This window comes from Salmo trutta, chromosome 10 (genome assembly GCF_901001165.1).
Source record: "Salmo trutta chromosome 10, fSalTru1.1, whole genome shotgun sequence".
Classification (NCBI taxonomy): Eukaryota; Metazoa; Chordata; class Actinopteri; order Salmoniformes; family Salmonidae; genus Salmo; species Salmo trutta.
Window position 1 is genome coordinate 34,482,205 of NC_042966.1, and position 21,983 is coordinate 34,504,187.

At 42.6% G+C, this 21,983-nt stretch overlaps 1 protein-coding gene across 1 annotated transcript in view; it reads left to right on the plus strand.

The window, feature by feature from the left end:
* The window catches only part of LOC115200882 (CUB and sushi domain-containing protein 1), a 509,589-nt gene that overhangs the window by 59,778 nt on the left and 427,828 nt on the right, over nt 1-21,983 (plus strand). The window lies entirely within an intron of this gene.

Here is a 21,983-nt window from a genome sequence, read left to right on the forward strand (position 1 = left end):
TAAAACTAAATGCGTGCTCTTCATCTTCAACTGCCCGCACCTGCCCGCCCGTCCAGCATCACTACTCTGGACGGTTCTGACTTAGAATATGTGGATAACTACAAATACCTAGATGTCTAGCTAGACTGTAAACTCTCCTTCCAGACTCACATTAAGCATCTCCAATCCAAAATTAAATCTAGAATTAGCTTCCTATATCGCAACAGGTATCCTTCACTCATGCTGCCAAACATACCCTCGTAAAACTGACTATCCTACCGATCCTCGACTTCGGCGATGTCATTTACTAAATAGCCTCCAACACTCTACTCAACAAATTTGATGCAGTCTATCACAGTGCCATTCGTTATTTCACCAAAGCCCCATATACTACCCACCACTGCGACCTGTATGCTCTTGTTGGCTAGACCTCGCTTCATTCTCGTCGCCAAACCCACTGGCTCCAGGTCATCTACAAGTCTCTGCTAGGTAAAGCCCCGCCTTATCTCAGCTCACTAGTCACCATAGCAGCACCCACCCGTAGCACAGCAGGTATATCTCACTGGTCACCCCCAAAGCCAATTCCTTCTTTGGCCGCCTTTCCTTACAGTTCTCTGCTGCCAATGACTGGAACAAACTGCAAAAATCACTGAAGCTGGAGACTCATCTCTCCCTCACTAGCTTTAAGCACCAGCTGTCAGAGCAGCTCACAGATCACTGCACCTGTACATAGCCCATTTGTAAACAGCCCATCCAACTACCTCATCCCCATACTGTATTTATGTATTTATCTTGCTCCTTTGCACCACAGTATCTCTACTTGCACATTCATCTTCTGCACATCTATCATTCCAGTGTTTAATTGCTATATTGTAATTACTTCGCCACCATGGCCTATTTATTGCCTCACCTCCCTTATCTTACCTCATTTGCACTCAGTGTAAATAGACTTTTCTTTTTTCTACTGTATTATTGACTGTATGTTTTGTTTATTCCATGTGTAACTCTGTGTTGTTGTATGTGTGGAACTGCTGTGCTTTATCTTGGCCAGGTCGCAGTTGTAAATGAGAACTTGTTCTCAACTAGCCTACCTGGTTAAATAAATGTCCCAAAAAAAAAAAAAAATGTTCCATGGTTATTTTATTTTCATTATTTTTCAACGCTATATTCCCAAAGGTTGTCTAGTCCGGGCGCCGAGAGAGAGAGACACTTTTCCCCACTCCTCATTTCCTGTAACTTGACCAGGGTTGTGGCAGACAGGCTGAGGCTCAAAGACAAATCATCTCAGTCCACCTGACGTCAGTTAACCTCCAAAACAACTGATGATTGAATGAAAAGCAGTCCCTCTGGGAGCTGTTGCCCTTTGACCCAGGGGATAATGACTAGACTGATTGGTTCTCCTGTCTTTATTCATACTAACTAGCTAGTGCCTACAGAGAGGTGGACTAAGACTGACTGGAACACATTGCTTCACAGACCTTGACTCTGTCATTCTCCTACCCACACAGATGGACCCTTCTCTGTCATTCTCCTACTCTACACAGATGGACTCTTCTCTGTCATACCCCTACCCACACAGATGGACTCTTCTCTGTCATTCTCCTACTCTACACAAATGGACTCTTCTCTGTCATACCCCTACCCACACATATGGACTCTTCTCTGTCATTCTCCTACTCTACACAAATGGACTCTTCTCTGTCATTCTCCTACCCACACAGATGGACTCTTCTCTGTCATTCTCCTACCCACACAGATGGACTCTTCTCTGTCATTCCCCTACCCACACAGATGGACTCTTCTCTGTCATACCCCTACCCACACAGATGCACTCTTCTCTGTCATTCTCCTACCCACACAGATGGACTCTTCTCTGTCATTCTCCTACCCACACAGATGGACTCTTCTCTGTCATTCCCCTACCCACACAGATGGACTCTTCTCTGTCATTCCCCTACCCACACAGATGGACTCTTCTCTGTCATTCTCCTACCCACACAGATTGGACACTTTCAATGGTCCTTTTGTGTGGTTGTTTTTTTCCTAACATTTTATTTTCATTAATGTGAACTGATCTGCCGTTGTGGCAAGTCAATTGTAGGCCATGGTTTAATTAAAACATTTCTCTGAAACGTATATTTTGATTGTTTGACAATGTGAATAACATTGGCTCGGTCTTTTGGTTCTTGGTTCTAAGATGTTTTCATCCATGTGGCCTCCCAGGAAAATCCCTTCCCCGTGATGGATCTAACCTGGTTGTCGTGGCTGGGGCTTGCCAGTGTATACTGTAGGTCAGAGGTAGGCAACCCTGGTCATGTTTTTGATTTAACTGACCTGGAAGACCAGGTGTGTTGAATTTAGGCAATCACTGAACTGATCAATTAGCTCAGTTGGTCAGGTGTGGTGCCTAGTTGGAACAAAAATCCCGCGGTTAAGGGCAACAGGTAGCCTAGCGGTTAAGGGCGGCAGGTAGCCTAGAGGTTAAGGGCGGCAGCTAGCCTAGCGGTTAAGGGCGGCAGGTAGCTTAACGGTTAAGGGCAACAGGTAGCCTAGCGGTTAAGGGCGGCAGGTAGCCTAGAGGTTAAGGGCGGCAGGTAGCCTAGCGGTTAAGGGCCTGCAGGTAGCCTAGCGGTTAAGGGCCTGCAGGTAGCCTAGCGGTTAAGGGCGTCAGGTAGCCTAGCGGTTAAGGGCGGCAGGTAGCCTCGCGGTTAAGGGCGGCAGGTAGCCTTGCGGTTAAGGGCGGCAGGTAGCCTCGCGGCTAAGGGCGGCAGGTAGCCTCGCGGTTAAGGCCGCTGGTTTGAATCCCAGAGCCGACTAGGTGAAACCCTAATTGCTTCTGTACGTCACTCTGGATCAGAGTAATGCTTATTCTTCAATAGTATTTTGCTGATTTGTCTGGAAAACCTAAAGCATTCGGCCTTATGTAAAGATTTATAGGTTTTAACTTAGTCACAAGATGGCACTAATGCCTTTTCAGCTCTCTGACGCTTTTACAGTTAATGAGAATCCATCCTGCCTGGGGAGAAAAAACCCTGTAATGCCAGTTATGCTAATTAGACAATATGGTGTAAGTCTCATCACAGGAAGTAAGGAGGTTGTGACAAATATCCTACTTGTCAAGTTCTACCAGTTTCTGTTCACAGCTTAACGAATTAAGCATGGAACAATCTGATAGATCTGCACAGTGAGTCACTATTTTATCTCCTCTGTCAACAGGGGAAGCTAACACTGCAATTAAATCTTCCTTTAATTATTTAATGTACATATACCCCTTCCAAAAGTAATGAATAGAAGAGTCTTACTTAGCCAGGGGAGCAAAGTGCTTTAAGGAATACAGTGCCTTCCAAACATATTACACCCTTTGACTTTTTCCACATTTTGTTGTTGTAATGGCCGTCGAAGGGAGTAGACTAAGGCGCAGCGTGTTGAGTGCTCATATTTGTACTTATTATACTGAAACACTATAAAGAAAACAACAGCCAGCAGTTCTGTCAGGTTAACATGAACTAAACAGAAAATAACCACCCACAAACACAATGAGAAAAACCCCTACTAAAATATGGTCTCTAATCAGAGGCAACGAGATTCAGCTGCCTCCAATTAGAGACCAACCCCAAACAATACCAACATAGAAATAGATACCCTAGAAAAACCTAGAAATAGAAGAACATAGAACATAACCCAAAAACCCCAAAACACACAAAACAAACACCCCCTGCCACGCCCTGACCAAACTACAATAACAAATAACCCCTTTTACTGGTCAGGACATGACAGTTGTGCTACAAAGTGTATTTAATTGTCATTTTTTGTCAACGATCTACACAAAATACTCTGTAATAACAAAGTGGAAGAAAAATTCTAACATTATATAAAACAAAAACACTAGTATACCTTGATTAGATAAATATTTAACCCCCTGAGTGAATACATGTTAGAATCACCAGCTGTGAATCTTTCTGATTAAGTCTCTAAGAGCTTTCCACACCTGGATTGTGCAACATTTGCCCATTATTCTTTTCAAAATTCTTCAAGCTCTGTCAAATAGTTTGATGATCATTGCTAGATGACCATTTTCAGGTCTTGTCATAGATTTACTAGCAGATTTATATCAAAACTGTAACTCGGACACTCAGGAACATTCACTGTCTTCTTGGTAAGCAACTCCAGTTATTTTTTTACCCATCTAACAATAGGTGCCCTTCTTTGCGAGGCATTAGAAAGACTCTCTGGTTTTGTGGTTGAATCTGTTGTTTGAAATTCACTGCTCGATTGTGGGAGCCTACAGATAATTGTGTGTGTGGGGTACAGAGATGAGGTAGTCATTCAAAAATCATGTTAAGAGATATTCTTGCACACAGAGTGAGTCCATGCAAGTTATTATGTGACTTGTTAAGCACATTTTTACTCCTGAACTTACAGTATTTACTCTTGCCATAACAATGCGGTTGAATACTTATTGACTCAAGACATTTCAGCTTTTAAATTGTAATTAATTTGTAAAAATGTTGAAAAACATAATTCCACTTTGACATTATGGCGCATTGTGTGTAGGCTAGTGACAAAACATCTCAATTGAATCAATTTTAAATTCAGTCTAACACAACAACATGTGGAAAAAGTCAAGGGGTGTGTATACTTTCTGAAGGCACTGTATGTTTAATCAAACCAGTAATTTTCTGAAAAAGGAATAATCGCTAATTCCAGAATTAATAGGCTTATAGGTCCCTGAGGAGAAAAGTAGTTGGCGAACGGGAGTAACCGAAAGGTTTTCAAAACCGTTGCCATGGGCAATGTTGTTGTTGTTTAGAAAATAAGTCCCATTTAAAGGATGCGCCAAACCACTCTACTGTTTTTCTTTCCATAATCATGCAGTAACTAAGACTTACTATGACTGTGGTATGTGGTTGTCTCACCTAGCTATCTTAAGATGAATGCACTAACTGTAAGTCGCTCTGGATAAGAGCATCTGCTAAATGACTAAAATGTAAATGTAAAATGTCAACTGCTGTGGAGGAATCCCATGGGGATGATGGGTAGATGCCTTCTGTTTAGGTCTTTTGTTGACGGGGTGCATGTGTCGAGACGACCCTGCCAATGGGCTGGACTTGAACTGACTCCACGCCCACTCTCTCACCCGGACAGATATACATGGGCAATGGAGTGAGAAAAGCCTGTGTTCAGGCACCATCTGGTCCTTGATGGATCCAAGTAAAGATCTCCATGCCACATGAACATTTCATGGAAGAGAACCTCTAGGGGATTCATTCCCAGCCTTGGCTTCATCTGAACCCAAATGTCCCTCTTGTATAGCCAAGCTGAAATATCACCAGAGAAGTAATCGTCTCTCAGGCCACTGAATAGCACTCATGTTCCCATTGACCCTTCTTGATCATTCTGTTTTTCCGAGTGATAAAGTTGAGTCTAGGGATCACAAAACCATAAAGGGGTGTTGTTCCATAAAATCTTTGCCAAAATGTAATTCTCTACCTGTGCCTTTGGACACTTCCTATTGTTGGTAGCCAAGAGGAGGGTACAGTTAAATCATATTTAATGTTGTTTCCATTCCTCTGAGGTATAGCCTACTTGTATTTCATGTTTACCCTATTAAAGACCTGTCTATGTCTCACCATGCTTTCAGCTCTTAGCTACCTCAGACCTGGTTCTTGTAGAATATGTGTTTCTTCTGTTACTTAGATGGGGTACCTGGGGAGAACGTCCTGATAAATGGTAGGGCTGGAGGTCTGCCTCTTAAAACATGATTCACTTAAGTGTTTTCGATATTGTCTTACATTTTCTTGGAAATCTGTGTTTTCTAAAGTGGATGGAGGCTCACTCTCATCTTTGTTTGCAAGTGAACATCTACAAGCCTTGAAAATGCCATGTTTGTTGCTGGCATTATTTAATTATTGAATCAGATATTTCCATGAAATCTCAAAGAAGAAAAAGGAACCGGTAGTGTAATGATGAAACAGAAAGGCATGTCACGATCGTGTGGAGAGACGGACCAAGGCGCATCGTGTGTAGAGTTACACATCTTTATTTAACGTGAAACTTCTTCAACCAAAACAATGACCAAGCAACACACCGTGACGTAACAAGCACAAACTCAAACAAACAATATCCCACAAACACAGGTGGGAAAAACGGCTACCTAAATATGATCCCCAATTAGAGGCAACGATTACCAGCTGCCTCTAATTGGGAACCATACAAAACACCAACATAGAAATATAAACTAGAGCACCCCCTAGTCACGCCCTGACCTACAACACCATAGAGAACCAAGGGCTCTCTATGGTCAGGGCGTGACTAGGCATTAGTAGCTTACCTGTTCAGTACCTGTTCACTGCCAGTAATATCCTATATTTTCACGGACTGCAAAAATGTGCAGGAAATAGTTGATTATTATCACACGTAGGCTACGTTTGTGTTCATTGTGTCCTTAAAGCCGCTGGGTGTCAAATTACTTCGGTAATTACAATTTTTCCTGCTGCGATATCCAGTCAATGCCAATATTAAATCATATTTATTAGATACAATTAACACTGCTACTCATAAAACAATATCTTCTCTAAACTGAGAAGTACCTCATAAAAAAAGAGTCAGATCAATGCCTTTGATGTGTTGAAATAAATACTATCTATTTCATTCAGTGCTTCACTTCAATGCTACTATATGCTGTGTCATTTTTGCATCGACGTTTATCACAATTTGGGTGTTGAGTGGATATTTTGGTGTTTCAGCAGAACATTTCAAATAACCTTCTACTGAACCCGAGGTTAATTCAATGCAAACAACTGTAAAGGATCGACGACAATTTTTTTTCATGCTGAACCCAGATGTGAATGACATAAATTGCCACAGATAACCCTGAGGGAAATCACATTTGGACCTGCTGTTCATTCAACTTTACAGTGCTCTCTCGGACCATGGTGTCGTACCCGCCCCCATTTTACACTGCCATGATACAACTGAGTCACATGAAAGGCGGCCCTGTGTCCTCTGTGTTATTGGATGACACCGCCGTAATCAGTGGCGGTTCTAGACCATTTCAACTGGGGGGCCAAGCTGGGGCCAGTTGTATTGTTAGAGGGGCCAGTTACATTAGACGTTATTGTTGCCTACAGCCGTCCCTCTAGAAAATGTGTAGGTTAAATTAGTATTCCGCCACTGTCTAATAACGGATGTAAAAAAAGAACGATAACAAAAATTAGTTATGTAAAAAATATTTCATACTCCACATTTAGGGGGGCCACAAGGGGGTCCAAAATTGTTGTCACAGGGGCACTGGCCCCCCCGGCCTCCCCCCAGAACCGCCATTGGCCGTAATCCTCCAGTTAATTAACCTCTGAACCCTGACACCAGACAGCTCTCATGCTGACACTGACTGCTCATTCATACAGCCTCGTTTCTGTTTCGAATGATTTTCCCTGGAAGTGGCTCTCTAATAAGTACTCATACGGCACAGTATGTTTAATTACCCAAACTCTTGAGGGTGGTCAGTGAAAACAATGTTGAGCAGTGAACATTGTCTGTTTTTTTCATATGTAAAGTAATAACAGGAGTATGTGAAGGATAGCTGCCAGCTGTATAGTGGGCGTCAACACGTGATTGTATTCCTATGTGCAGATGATGACGCACACCTTTAAATCTTCTGCCTCTGTGTCTGTTGGTCTAAAAATAAAGAGAAAACAGAAGCTTTGCTTTGGTCTTATCATATCTGATTTGATTTTCAAAGTGTGCACTTATACTGTCTGTGTAAAAAAAAAAGGTTTAGAAGGTACAGTACCTTTTTTTTTTAATGATCTGTCTGTCTGGAAGATTGTTGGCAGTGCTCTGTCATTCAATGCTGAGGCCGAGGATTCACAAAATCTTTGAAAGGCCCTCTGTCACTGGCCTTTTCTGTAAGCCAACTACTTCATCTGGTCACTTATGTAAGAGAAAGGGGCGTCGTGACACACACACACACATTTGTTAAGCACCAGGAACATTTTTGTGCTTCATTTCCCTTTATAGAATCTGACCAAAGACTGAATTAATTCCTTGAAAAGGACACATTCAAAAGTCTCATTCCCTTTAGAATGGAAGGTTAATGAAAGTAAGATTGCTCTTCCATGACTCACTGTACTGCAACAACAGAGGATTTACTGCTTCATGTATATCCATAATGAAGGAATCATTCTAGCTGTACTGTACATGTATGTACATATTTTTAGAATGAAGTGACTGGCCTTAGCTCAAGTTAATCATTGGTATATATGCATTAACAGTGAACATGTAAGAAAGTGAGGGCACTGAGATCCTGCGAATCAGTAGTTGCCAGACTCAAAAATAGACTTTCTGTACATGGAGGCAGATGTCAGCATAGCAGTAGGTCCCCAGAGAGAGTCAATGCTTCTGTATTCAAAATCCTCTGACCCTCCACATCATTCCTGTAGGTGCAGTTAAAAGTAGGAGTCCTTACAGAGAGACACTATGTATTGTCAGCTTGTGGAGAAGAGGGAGACTTGACCTGAGACTAAAAGACTGACTGAATATTGATTACAGGGTCTGATTGACACTCTAATCTCCTCCTGTTATCTGTCCTGGAAGTAAAGCCAGGGAGGTGAGGAAGAACTCAACCCTTGAAAATCCTGGGAGGTCTGTGTGTTGACTTATGGGGCCATGCACTCTGGCAGCTGGCCATCCAGTTATCAGTCTCGGGTGACAGGTGAGCCTGGTGTGAAAGGTAACTCGGGAGCAGCATTGGATTGCCCACTGAGACATGTAGAGGAGGGCAGACCTGACAGGGCATTTTTTGTTGTTGTAATCCTAGCACATGATGCATACCAGAGGGGGTGAGACTGAATGCTCCTCTCCGCAATGGGCTCAACACACTTGCCAGAGCTGACCTAGTTCCATTTTAGAAAAACAATACTGTAAGAGCTCCAAACAGCATTACAATTCTGCCAATCCAGGACATGGAGAAGGAGAAGATTAGAATGAGATGAATCCATCTCATTCTAATCCAACTTGCTACCCTCCTCTTTTGACTATCAAAACCTACAGGGCAAGACAACTGCCCTTATTCAAATCACACCTCCAGATGTCAAAGGGCAATGTTGTAAGCCAATGCACCACTCTGGCAGCAATTACATCAAAATTAATGAAGCTGTCAAAGCTATATTTAGTAGTATGCCCATGCCATGACTTCCATTTCATTTAGGCCTCATTTGTTCCTTTACCTTCTCCGTCCTCATGAGCTTTCACCGTAGGAAAAAAGTGCAGACCTCTGAATCACAGTTAACACTTTGAGTGACAGTGTCATTTTCCCTCTGTGAATATCTGCTTGATACGCCATGCTTTGGCATATTAATCCGGCCCATCTGTGCATAGTTCATACCCCCCATCACCTTTTGACTTAAGGATCAGAACAAGGGGGAAATCATACCATTGAGAGTAATTGATTCAGTGTGTAATAAAGTCTGCGATGTTGGTCACCTTTGGTACTTTTGTATTCTACCATCACAAACCATCATGGTCTGCGACAGCCAACAGACCCTGGGATCATTATAAGGGGCTCAAGGTGTATTAGAATTCCTCACGGTCTAATAATAGAATCAACAAGGCACATCTAACCATCCCTCTCACTGCAGCGCTGTGCATCATGTTTCTCTGTGGTGTCATATACAGTACATTGCAAGATGAAAAATGATGAGCCCGTGATTTCATTTTCCTTACATAATTCCTTTGATTTTCATCTCACGGTCCTTCAGCATTTTGACAAAGCATGACACAGCGTTTTGATGGCACTCAATTCGAAGTATGATATTTGCAATTTGCCTATTCATAAAGGCATAATGGACACACATCAACAATACTGCTACATCAATGATTTGCTATCACTTTATTTTACAGTGCTGTTCCCACTGGTATTTGAAAATATTCTGGTACTTTCTTAACCTAATTCTTAACTTAATTCAACACAATAGTTAACTACCTGGGACCAACCAGTGCCCAGGGGTTTTGATTTAGTGAATACGTACCAATGAAAAAAACATTATTGTGTAACTGTCATTTTACCATGCAATTTGCTAATAATAATTTTAAGTAAATAAAAGGACATTTCTGTACCGTAAAATAAAGAGGCACCAGTTATTTAGTTACTGTATTATAGTATACTCTCCCATAGTAAATTAATCCAATGTTTTTATGCTGGGGGGAAAAGTAGATTTTCTTCACGATACAGGACCTTCTGTGCGTGCACCAAAAAAAATGTATTGGCAAAAGAGTGGTCATGTACGTTCTGCCCGGGAAAAATCCAGCTAAACTAGAATATTGTATGTCAGGGGACGGCAAAAGGTTTGGCTTTGGGCCAATTTTTTTCTCAGCTAAAAATTGGAGGAAGAGAACATAATAGTAGCCCAATTCATAGGCCTATGCTACAAATTAAACACAAATTAAACACATCTTATTAGTAGGCTATATCAAGCACACAGCCATGCAATCTCCATAGACAAACATAGGCAGTAGAATGGCCTTACTGAAGAGCTCAGTGACTTTCAGCAGGGCACTGTCATAGGATGCCACCTTTCCAACAAGTCAGTTCTTCAAATTTCTGCCCTGCTAGAGCGTCCCCGGTCAACTGTAAGTGCTGTTATTGTGAAGTGGAAATATCTAGGAGCAACAACGGCTCACCTGCGAAGTGGTAGGCCACACAAGCTTACAGAATGGGACTACCAAGTGCTAAAGCACGTAGTGCGTAAAAATTGTCTGTCCTCGGTTGCAACACTCACTACCGAGTGCCAAGCTACCTCTGGAAGCAACATCAGCACAATAACTGTTCGTCGGGTTCCATAGCCGAGCAGCCGCACACAAGCCTAAGATCCCCATGTGCAATGCCAAGTGTCGGCTAGAGGGGTGTAAATCTTGCCGCCATTGGGCTCTGGAGCAGTGGAAATGCGTTCTCTGGAGTGATGAATCATGCTTCACCATCTGGCAGCCCAATGGACGAATCTGGGTTTGGCGGAAGCCAGGAGAATGCTACCTGCACGAATGCATAGTGCCAACTGTAATGTTTGGTGGAGGAGGAATAATGGTCTGGGGCTGTTTTTCATGTTTCAGGCTAGGCCCCTTAGGTCCAATTAATGAAAATCTTAACGCTACAGCATACAATGACATTCTAGACAATTCTGTGCTTCCAACTTCGTGGCAACATTTTGGAGAAGGCCCTTTCCTGTTTCAGCATAGCATTGCCCCCATGCACAAAGCGAGGTCCATACAGAAATGGTTTGTCAAGATCGGTGTGGAAGAACTTGACTGGCCTGCACAGAGCCCTGACCTCAACCCCATCGAACACCTTTGGGATGAATTGGAACACAGACTGTGAGCCAGGCGTAATCGCCCAACATCAGTGCCCGACCTCACTAATGCTTTTGTGGCTGAATGAAGTCCTCTCAGCAACGTTCTAACATCTAGTGGAAAGCCTTCCCAGAAGAGTGGAGGCTGTTATAGCAGCAAAGGGGAGACCAACTCCATATTAATGCCCATGATTTTGGAATGAGATGTTCAACGAGTAGGTGTCCACGTACTTTTAATCATGTACAGTAGTGTAGCTTCTCTTTTCAGAAAGTGACAAGCTCAATTAATAGGGACAGAATAGCAAAGTATATTTTTTGTGTCCTCAAATATTGAAGGCCACAGCTCAGCTTCAGAATGTCATAGAGATTAATCAATATATCCCATTATGTATCGAGTAAAGTCTTTTCTGGGCATTTTAAAGTTTGTTTCCAGCATAAGGCATCACGGACTTCAGCATTGTTATAGAACACTTTATATTATCTAACAATAGGTGTCCTTTTCGCCCTGTTCTTTAAGAAAGGATATGTCATACCCTCATTCAATTTGAGCCCTGGTTTTAGCCAAACACATCAAGCCCTCTCAGACTACACAGAGTGCATGGTGACAGTACAGGAGGATTTGGCTGTACCGACAACTCTATGGATAGCATAATTGCGTCTGTCAAACAGGTAGGCCTACCTCTTATTTTTTGAATAGGAAGAAATAGGCTCCAACAAAGTCCTCTTGTTGTTAGTGAAGTCAAATTAAAATGAAAGCAATTGTTGAAATTAATTATTTTCAGCACCATTTACTGTCCACCTCTGTTTGATTATGCCGTAGCAACTCCAAAGTTGATGTCTGCCCATTTTGCCTTTTTAGTTAACTTTCTCCTGCACTCTCTCTGCTCATTAATAAGTTAATGATTTAAAAAGTGTCTGTCTCATGACATTGTAATACATTTGGTCTCCGGTCTATGGGCTCTGTCTCATGACATTGTAATACATTTGGTCTCCAGTCTATGGGCTCTGTCTCATGACATTGTAATACATTTGGTCTCCAGTCTATGGGCTCTGTCTCATGACATTGTAATACATTTGGTCTCCAGTCTATGGGCTCTGTCTCATGACATTGTAATACATTTGGTCTCCAGTCTATGGGCTCTGTCTCATGACATTGTAATATGTTTGGTCTCCAGTCTAGGGGCTACAGAACAACGTCATAGGGTACTACTCTTTCTACCTTAGGCTTCATAATTGATGTTAAATTAATTTGATGGAGCGTTGGTGGAGCGACGCAGCGCTGCGTCTCTCTACCAGCACCCTGGAGGGATGTGCTGAGTATGGACAAGCTAAATATTTTGCACCCCTGCGTTTGACAAGGTGGGCACTGCTTATCATGGGGCAGCGTCAGCACTCACCTATGTAGCCCTTATACCACTGGGTGAGAGAAGTTATCATTGTTTTGTGGCAGAATAATGTGACGTATGTGTTGTTGGATGTGCGTCTTGGTGAGTTTAGCTCGGAAAATGCTGCCCTTGTCAAACTGCCGCACTAGGTGGCTCCCAAATCCTGCCTAATGGGCAGGCCGGCCGTGGGGCCTATTCCTGCCTAATGGGCGGGCCGGCCGTGGGGCCTAATCCTGCCTAACTGGCGATCCAGCCGTGGGAGCCTAATCCTGCCTAACATGTGGGCCGAACGTGGGGCCTAGTCTTGCCTAATGGGCAGGCCGGCCCTGGGGCCTAATCCTGCCTAATGGGCGGACCGGCCCTGGGGCCTAATAGTATTATATTTAGAATCCCTGTTAATTCAATAACATCTCTGTGGGCATAGTCATAAACATGTGTCATCTGACTTTTATTGTAGGATAAACATAAGTCATGATGTTTTCATCTGATTGTCAATCACTTCAAAGGGCTCCTTTACTAGGCTACCCGCACACGTTCATCCACACACAACATATTTCCAGCCTCCAAACAAAATAATGAATGGAAAGAGACTTCTGTAGCACAAAACACCACAAAGTTTAATAACATTTGGCGATTGTCATTAGGCCAGAATTAACGCCGCCGCTGCTGTTCGCGTGTGTCTCGGGTTCGGCCACTCATCTCTGCCTTGGCAAAATGTCAGTGTTCTCATCGAACCACATTGAATTTTGGAGCGTAGGATACCACCCATTTTCAAGTCCATTTTTCATGCCTCTGACATGCGGTAATGATAAATAATGGCCTAATGTCCTACAGTTTTCTTGACATTTTCTTTTCATTATTGTGATAAGATCATGTTTTACAGGTACGGCGTACTCCCACGTACTGGACCCTACCACCTTACTTTCACCCCTGGTTATATGAGATCTTTCATGTATTAGGTTTATAGAAGTTGCATTATGTACTTTTGAAAGGATTGGCAGAAAGCCAGCACATATCCCACCAGAATAAATTATTTACAGCCATATTACCTTAAAACAACCTCTGGTCAGGATTACACAGGATGTCTCTCTTTTCGTCCTTGTACTGCACAAATCCTGCAGATAGCCTACCAACCGTGACATCACAGGGTTACCAATTGGGCAATTAATAACCATCAATCAGAATGATCCTCGCTGTCTCCGAGGGGAGACATGTACACAGCAAGATACTAAAGAAAACATGGAGCAACTATGGCAATTCTTCTCAGGAAGAATGACCTTTGTGGCTGTGAGACAGTAGCTAACAGCATGGTAGCAATATCCATAGCAGATGAACATGTGTTCTCTCAGATTCATAATCAATTAAGAAGGCTCAGGACTTTTTGTCTGCCATTTCTCCATCTCAGGTGTAAAGTGATATTTTAGGAGGGAATATCATTTCCCAGACTCCATGCAAGTGCCACAGAAAGAAGGCTTTGCAGGGCTGCCATTCTCCTTCAGTCCCTTGGAAAGAAATGCTATTAGTTTCCATGGAGACAATGCTCTTGTACATATTAGCATACTATCACAAAATCACTTCTATTCTGTTTCGTTGCTATGGTAAAAGTAGTCCATCACGTATTTCTTTAGTTTTGTTTCTTTTAGTGGAAGGTCAACGTTTTCCATCTTTCAGTCATGAGTGTCCAACAATATTTCCTTGGACTTCCGTATCTTGTACACAAACATCACAGTCCCCAGAGGACTCACATCTCAAGTAACTGTGCCCCTCAAAAAGAAAAAAAAGCCACTCTATTTGAAATTAGGACTGTATTGTGAGGATGAGGCCGAAGTAGCTCATTGTGTTTTTCTCTGGATAGGGATGATGCTGAATAAAAATATGAATGGCCCAGTTGGCCGAATAAAATGATCCTGGTTCAACTCAATATGATATTCCTTACAACAGATGGAGGCAATATAAAATCATGATGTGACTCCTTCCAGCTTTCACTGTTGGCAATAAGTCTGGACAAGACATGTGGCCTAAAATGTACATTGGATGCATTTGACATAACACTGTCCACAGCTGTAAAAAAACCCACTATCAAATTGTTTTGAAGTGGTGTTAAAGTGAAAGCATATGGGTAACTGACAAAATAAAGGAAACACTTGAGTAAATGAAGGATACAAAGTATATTGAAAGCAGGTACTTCACACAGATGTGATTCCTGAGTTAATTAAGCAAAATTAACATCCCATCATGCTTAGGGGTCATGTATAAAAATGCCCAGTTGCCCATTATTTTGGCCACCACAGCTGGAGGAAATCTCAGTGACTTTGAAAGAGGGGTCTCAAAGGAGTCCTGGGGGTGTAAAGTGTGTGTGTGTGTGTGTGTCTCAGTAACCAGATCTCAACCCAATTGAACACTTATGGGAGATTCTGGAGCGGTGCCTGAAACAGCGTTTTTCACTGCCGTCAACAAAACACCAAATGGTGAATTTTTTGGGTTGCATTCCTCCAATAGAGTTCCAGACACTTGTAGAATCTATGCCAAGATGCATTGAAGCTGTTCTGGTGGCTCGTGGTGACCCAACGCCCTATTAATATACTTTATATTGGTGTTTCCTTTATTTTGGCATTTACCCATAAATACAGTCCCTCGTCAGGCTAAGGTTGTTTATCAAGTATTTTCTTGGAATCACTTGTGACCCCAGTGCCAGAAAAATGAGGTCAAGTTGTTAACAGCATATTATCTTCCAGACGACCACTTCTCTTAGATGATATTACCGTGACAACGCAAAGGCTAGAGTGGTTTTGGCTTGGACTCTACTCTCCAAGGACTTCACCCCACTTGATTTATCTGTGTGGGTTTCTAGTTAAGTGAGTGTAGTGTCACAGCCTGCATTGATAATTTAATTTGAAAGTCTGTTTGTAGGCGATTGCAGTGTATGGCGTCAAAAGATTGGCGTTCTAGGTTCTTAGATGGCTTTAAAAATGTAAGGTGTTGGAGAATCTTGTGCTACTTAACCAATCATTCATCTATTTTACGTAATGCTATCTAGATTGAGATCTGTTGGTTGATGCTTCAAGCATCTGCTGTAGAGTGATCTTAATTAAGAATTCATTTTCATCTTGATTTAATTATCTTAAGTTCAACCTAATTGAGTTTCCATTTCTTCTGTATTTTTCCTTGCCTCCCTTTGTGTCATTGTCCCTGGTGTTTTGTATAGAGAATGAATGTTAAAACAGGAGCTGAACATTTTTAAAACCATGGTGTACTGTGTATTTAGAAGATTACCTAATGCGCACTAGGATTACTTTGATACACAATCCCACTTTCATCATAATAGCTACCTGAGCTCAGCCCTCATTTCTGTAGTAAACACTATCTGTTTGTATTCAGACACAACCATGGGTTCAGCAAGATTAGCAAGAGGGCCAAGTGCAGCAATTTTCTATTATAATTTCCCCCCAGGGCATTCTGAGTTTTAGTGTTCAGTTGTTGATGTTCCCTTGAGATGTGTGTTTCATGGGTTGTGTGGCTCCTCAATGTGCAGCTTCTTGGACCAGCTCCAGGTTTATAATTAATGCTGCCTGCGAATCATCTATGGCGAGACCACCTGAGTCAGACGTATTGAGACGAGGAAGGGGGGGGGATAAACAGCCATAGTTCTTTATTAACAGTCAACAGCTTAATGAAATCGTCACAGGTTAGTTCAGAGTTTCATGCATCAGCGTATTGTCTAAAGCTATTTCCTGAGGAATGTGTCCCGCCAAGACACAAAAGGCAGGTATTTAAATACATTAGCTTTGGGTATCCAGCCTATTGAAAGAACGCATTCGGGTGAAAATGAGTTAAGAGAGCTAGGATGAAAACTACCTTGTGGGATTGATCTTCAAACTTCCACTCTGTGCACTGATCTTTAGAAAAAGCTAGGCTGTACCTACCTTGCTTTAGTAGGCTAAACGTCTCTCTCATAATATAGGCCATGGCCTCTGATTAATTGAATCATGGCCCCCTGACATTTAATGTTTGCTGAAGTGCTATGCACGTTTGTGCAGGTTGGTAAAGCTAGACTTCCCCTATGGACTTTACCTTCGTAAGATCCATCTGTCTGAGCCCGAGGAGCCTTTAAATCAGGATGACTGGGGCAGAAAGAACTGCCTTGGTTTGACAATTTACTCCATGTTCTTTCAATGAAGATAGTAGTTTTACTCAACTCAGAGCATACATTCCAGATGAATAAGTAATTGTCAGTGTGATTAGATTTGTAGACTGCATCTGACTGGAATTGAAATGAGGTTGACGACAAGGGCTGGCATGGCTTCACTAACAAGCTCGCTCAGGCAGTATACACAACAGGAGACTGAGGAGCGAAACACTTTGGCACACCCCATTTTTAGCTAAATATAACAGTGTGAAGTTTCCGTATACACCCTCTGCAGTGCCAACTAGTTCACAATACAGATCTTAAGATAGCACAGCACAATCAACACTTCATTAGGCAATGCAAATTATCATAGTTTTTTGTGTGTGTGTGCAGATGATCATAGGTTTGGCCCTCTTCACATTGTATATTAGGTCAGTCTACATTTGACAAACATTTGACAAAATGCTGTGATTAAAAAAGATGATCTCCCTGTATGGTGCTGTGCCAAGACTGGGCTATAAAAGGGGAGTTAAAGAATCTAAATTAAACAAATACAAAATCATTTCAGGGGACTAAGAATCAAGCCAGGCAGGAATAATAATGTCTAATAGGCTGTTGTTGGAATAATAAACTCAATCTGGCTACAGCTGGGTAGTAGTTTCCAAATTATGGAGGCAAAATCAACATCCATGAAAGAAAATCCAATTTACTTTAGTGATCACACTGAATTAGACCACACAGTAGACTGAAAATGTGAGAGCGCACCACATCTAATTCCATCTTAAAGTATTAACTTATTGATTCTGTTTATGCATTTGTCAGGAACCATGCATAACGTGTGTTGCACCACTATTAAATTCATTTATATCTAAGGTGCTTTCGTATTGGGCCTTGTATACCGTACACATGACATTTCTTTAGTTTGCATGCACTCCTACAAAATACCATAAGTACCTGAATTTTGAAAGGGCAAGGGGATTTCTTAAGCAGGGGATAGATCACATCTCCTATACATACATTTACAGAATCACAAACATGATTGCCGGACTGAATTTAAATACAGCATTCAGTCACACATTTCCACATTCATAACACAGGAGTTACATTTTGAATGTGTATCATGAAGGAGGATTTTCATGTGTGTGTTCACAGACCAAGACAGTTCACAGTGACCTTGAGTTCTATTGAAGTGAGCTTCAGTCCAACTACCACTGCAATGTAATTACTAGTGAGTTTCATACGTTCAAGCAGCCTCTCTTTGATCACTACAGAAGCAATAAATGAAAGAGCTTGTGTTACGAAACCACCTAGCTAGCCTACTGATTTTGCTACACTCGCTAAGTCTAGGGGTCCTAGGCCTACAGTAGCTAAAGTGTCTGTGGTAATATTCATATGTGTAAACATACTGAATTATAATTGGATGCATTTTACCGCCTTATCATACGGTGCTATGATTGGTTAAGACCACCCAGAGGGTTAGGTCATGGTCAGTTTATCATGGTTGGAGATAAGTGAACATTTATTTTATTTATTTATTTCACCTTTATTTAACCAGGTAGGCAAGTTGAGAACAAGTTCTCATTTACAATTGCGACCTGGCCAAGATAAAGCAAAGCAGTTTGACACATACAAAAACACAGAGTTACACATGGAGTAAAACAAACATACAGTCAATAATACAGTAGAAAAATAAGTCTATATACAATGTGAGCAAATGAGGGAGGTAAAGGCAAAAAAAGGCCATGGTGGCGAAGTACATACAATATAGCAAGTAAAACGCTGGAATGGTAGGTTTGCAGTGGAAGAAAGTGCAAAGTAGAAATAGAAATAATGGGGTGCAAAGGAGCAAAATAAATAAATAAATACAGTAGGGGAAGAGGTAGTTGTTTGGGCTAAATTATAGATGGGCTATGTACAGGTGCAGTAATCTGTGAGCTGCTCTGACAGCTGGGGCTTAAAGCTAGTGAGGGAGATAAGTGGTTCCAGTTTCAGAGATTTTTGTAGTTCGTTCCAGTCGTTGGCAGCAGAGAACTGGAAGGAGAGGCGGCCGAAGGAGGAATTGGCTTTGGGGGTGACCAGTGAGATATACCTGCTGGAGCGCGTACTACAGGTGGGTGCTGCTATGGTGACCAGCGAGCTGAGATAAGGGGGGACTTTACCTAGCAGGGTCTTGTAGATGACCTGGAGCCAGTGGGTTTGGCAACGAGTATGAAGCGAGGGCCAGCCAATGAGAGCGTACAGGTCGCAGTGGTGGGTAGTATATGGGGCTTTGGTGACAAAACGGATGGCACTGTGATAGACTGCATCCAATTTATTGAGTAGGGTATTAGAGTCTATTTTGTAAATGACATCACCGAAGTCGAGGATCGGTAGGATGGTCAGTTTTACGAGGGTATGTTTGGCAGCATGAGTGAAGGATGCTTTGTTGCGAAATAGGAAGCCAATTCTAGATTTAACTTTGGATTGGAGATGTTTAATGTGAGTCTGGAAGGAGAGTTTACAGTCTAACCAGACACCTAGTTATTTGTAGTTGTCCACATATTGTCCACATATTCAGAACCGTCCAGAGTAGTGATGCTGGACGGGCGGGAAGGTGCAGGCAACGATCAGTTGAAGAGCATGCATTTAGTTTTACTTGTATTTAAGAGCAGTTGGAGGCCACGGAAGGAGAGTTGTATGGCATTGAAGCTCGTCTGGAGGGTTGTTAACACAGTGTCCAAAGAAGGGCCAGAAGTGTACAGAATGGGATCATCTGCGTAGAGGTGGATCAGAGACTCACCAGCAGCAAGAGCGACATCATTGATGTATACAGAGAAGAGAGTCGGCCCAAGAATTGAACCCTGTGGCACCCCCATAGAGACTGCCAGAGGTCCGGACAACAGGACCTCCGATTTGACACACTGAACTCTATCAGAGAAGTAGTTGGTGAACCAGGCGAGGCAATCATTTGAGAAACCAAGACTGTTGAGTCTGCCGATGAGGATGTGGTGATTGACAGAGTCGAAAGCCTTCTCCAGGTCAATGAATACGGCTACACAGTATTGTTTCTTATCGATTGCGGTTAAGATATCGTTTAGGACCTTGAGCGTGGCTGAGGTGCACCCATGACCAGCTCTGAAACCAGATTGCATAGCGGAGAAGGTGCGGTGGGATTCGAAATGGTCGGTAATCTGTTTGTTGACTTGGCTTTGAAAACCCTAGAAAGGCAGGGTAGGATAGATATTGGTCTGTAGCAGTTTGGGTCAAGGGGGATGACCGCAGCTGCTTTCCAATCTTTGGGAATCTCAGACGACACAAAAGGGAGGTTGAACAGGCTAGTAATAGGGGTTGCAACAATTTCGGCAGATAATGTTTTGAAAGAAAGGGTCCAGATTGTCTAGCCCGGCTGATTTGTAGGGGTCCAGATTTTGCAGCTCTTTCAGAACATCAGCTGACTGGATTTGGGAGAAGGAGAAATGGGCAAGGCTTGGGCGAGTTGCTGTGGGGGATGTAGTGCTGTTGACCGGGGTAGGGGTAGCCAGGTGGAAAGTATGGCCAGCCGTAGAAAAATGCTTATCGAAATTCTCAATTATAGTGGATTTATTGGTGGTGACAGAGTTTCCTATCCTCAGTGCAGTGGGCAGCTGGGAGGAGGTGTTCTTAATCTCAATGGACTTTACAGTGTCCCAGAACTTTTTTGAGTTTGTGTTGCAGGAAGCAAATTTCTGCTTGAAAAAGCTAGCCTTGGCTTTTCTAACTGCCTGTGTATATTGGTTTCTAACTTCCCTGAAAAGCTGCATATCACGGGGGCTGTTCGATGCTAATGTAGTACGCCACAGGATGTTTTTGTGTTGGTTAAGGGCAGTCAGGTCTGGAGAGAACCAAGGGCTATATCTGTTCCTGGTTCTACATTTCTTGAATGGGGCATGCTTATTTAAGATGGTGAGGAAGGCATTTAAAAAAAATAACCAGGCATCCTCTACTGACGGGATGAGGTTTGACCTCTGACCAATTACAGATGCAGGCAATGATGTAGTGATCGCTGAGTTCTTGGTTGAAAACAGCAGAGGTGTATTTAGAGGGCAAGTTGGTTAGGATGATATCTATGAGGGTGCCTGTGTTTACGGCTTTGGGGTGGTACCTGGTTGGTTCATTGATAATTTGTGTGAGATTGAGGGCATCAAGCTGAGATTGTAGGATGGCTGGGGTGTTAAGGATGTCCCAGTGTAGGTCACCTAGCAGCACAAGCTCTGAAATAGATGGGGGCAATCAGTTCACATATGGTGTCCAGAGCACAGCTGGGGGCAGAGGGTGGTCTATAGCAGGCGGAAACGGTGAGAGACTTGTTTTTAGAGAGGTGGATTTTTAAAAGTAGAAGTTCAAATTGTTTGGGTACAGACCTGGATAGTACAAAGCGTGCAAAACAAGACATGGTGTCAGAGTAAAAGGTCTTAAAAGATGGATTTTGCTGGAGTTCCTTCACCTCGAATGGACTGGGAGTCTACAAACTTACCCGATGCATGGCGTAAGTACAAACAGCATGTGGAGCTAATGTTCACGGGTCCTCTGAAGGAAAGCGGGGAAGAGGAAAAGTGCAGCTCCCTGCTCCTCTGGATCGGTGAAAAAGGGAGAGATATTTACAACACATGGACTCTTACCGAGGCTGAATCAAAGGTACTGAAAACATACTACGATCGTTTTGAAGCATATGTTGTGCCGAAGACCAATACGATTTTCGCTTGGTACAAATTCCATGAGAAAGTACAGGGAGCTAGCGAGTCTTTTGAACAGTTTGTGACTGAGCTGTGTCTGCTTGTGAAAGACTGTGATTATGCAAACAAGGATGAGATGGTCAGGGGCCGTATTGTATTTGGAATACACTCACCGCGAGTGAGAGAGAAACTTTTGAATGTTGGGTCTGAGCTAACGCTGGACAAAGCTATCAACATAACCAGATCTCATGAGCTAGCACAGGCTCAGATGAAAACCATTTCGCGCGGCAGCACGAGCGCATCACGTGAACAAGCAGTGCATGCAGTCAGGCAGACATCAAAGCACACCTCCGGTGCCCAGAGAGTGCGTTTTAGAATGGAGAGAGACATAACTCCAAAACAGAGCGACACAGACTCAAAACGCCCCAAAACATGTGGATATTGTGGATACAAAGTGCAT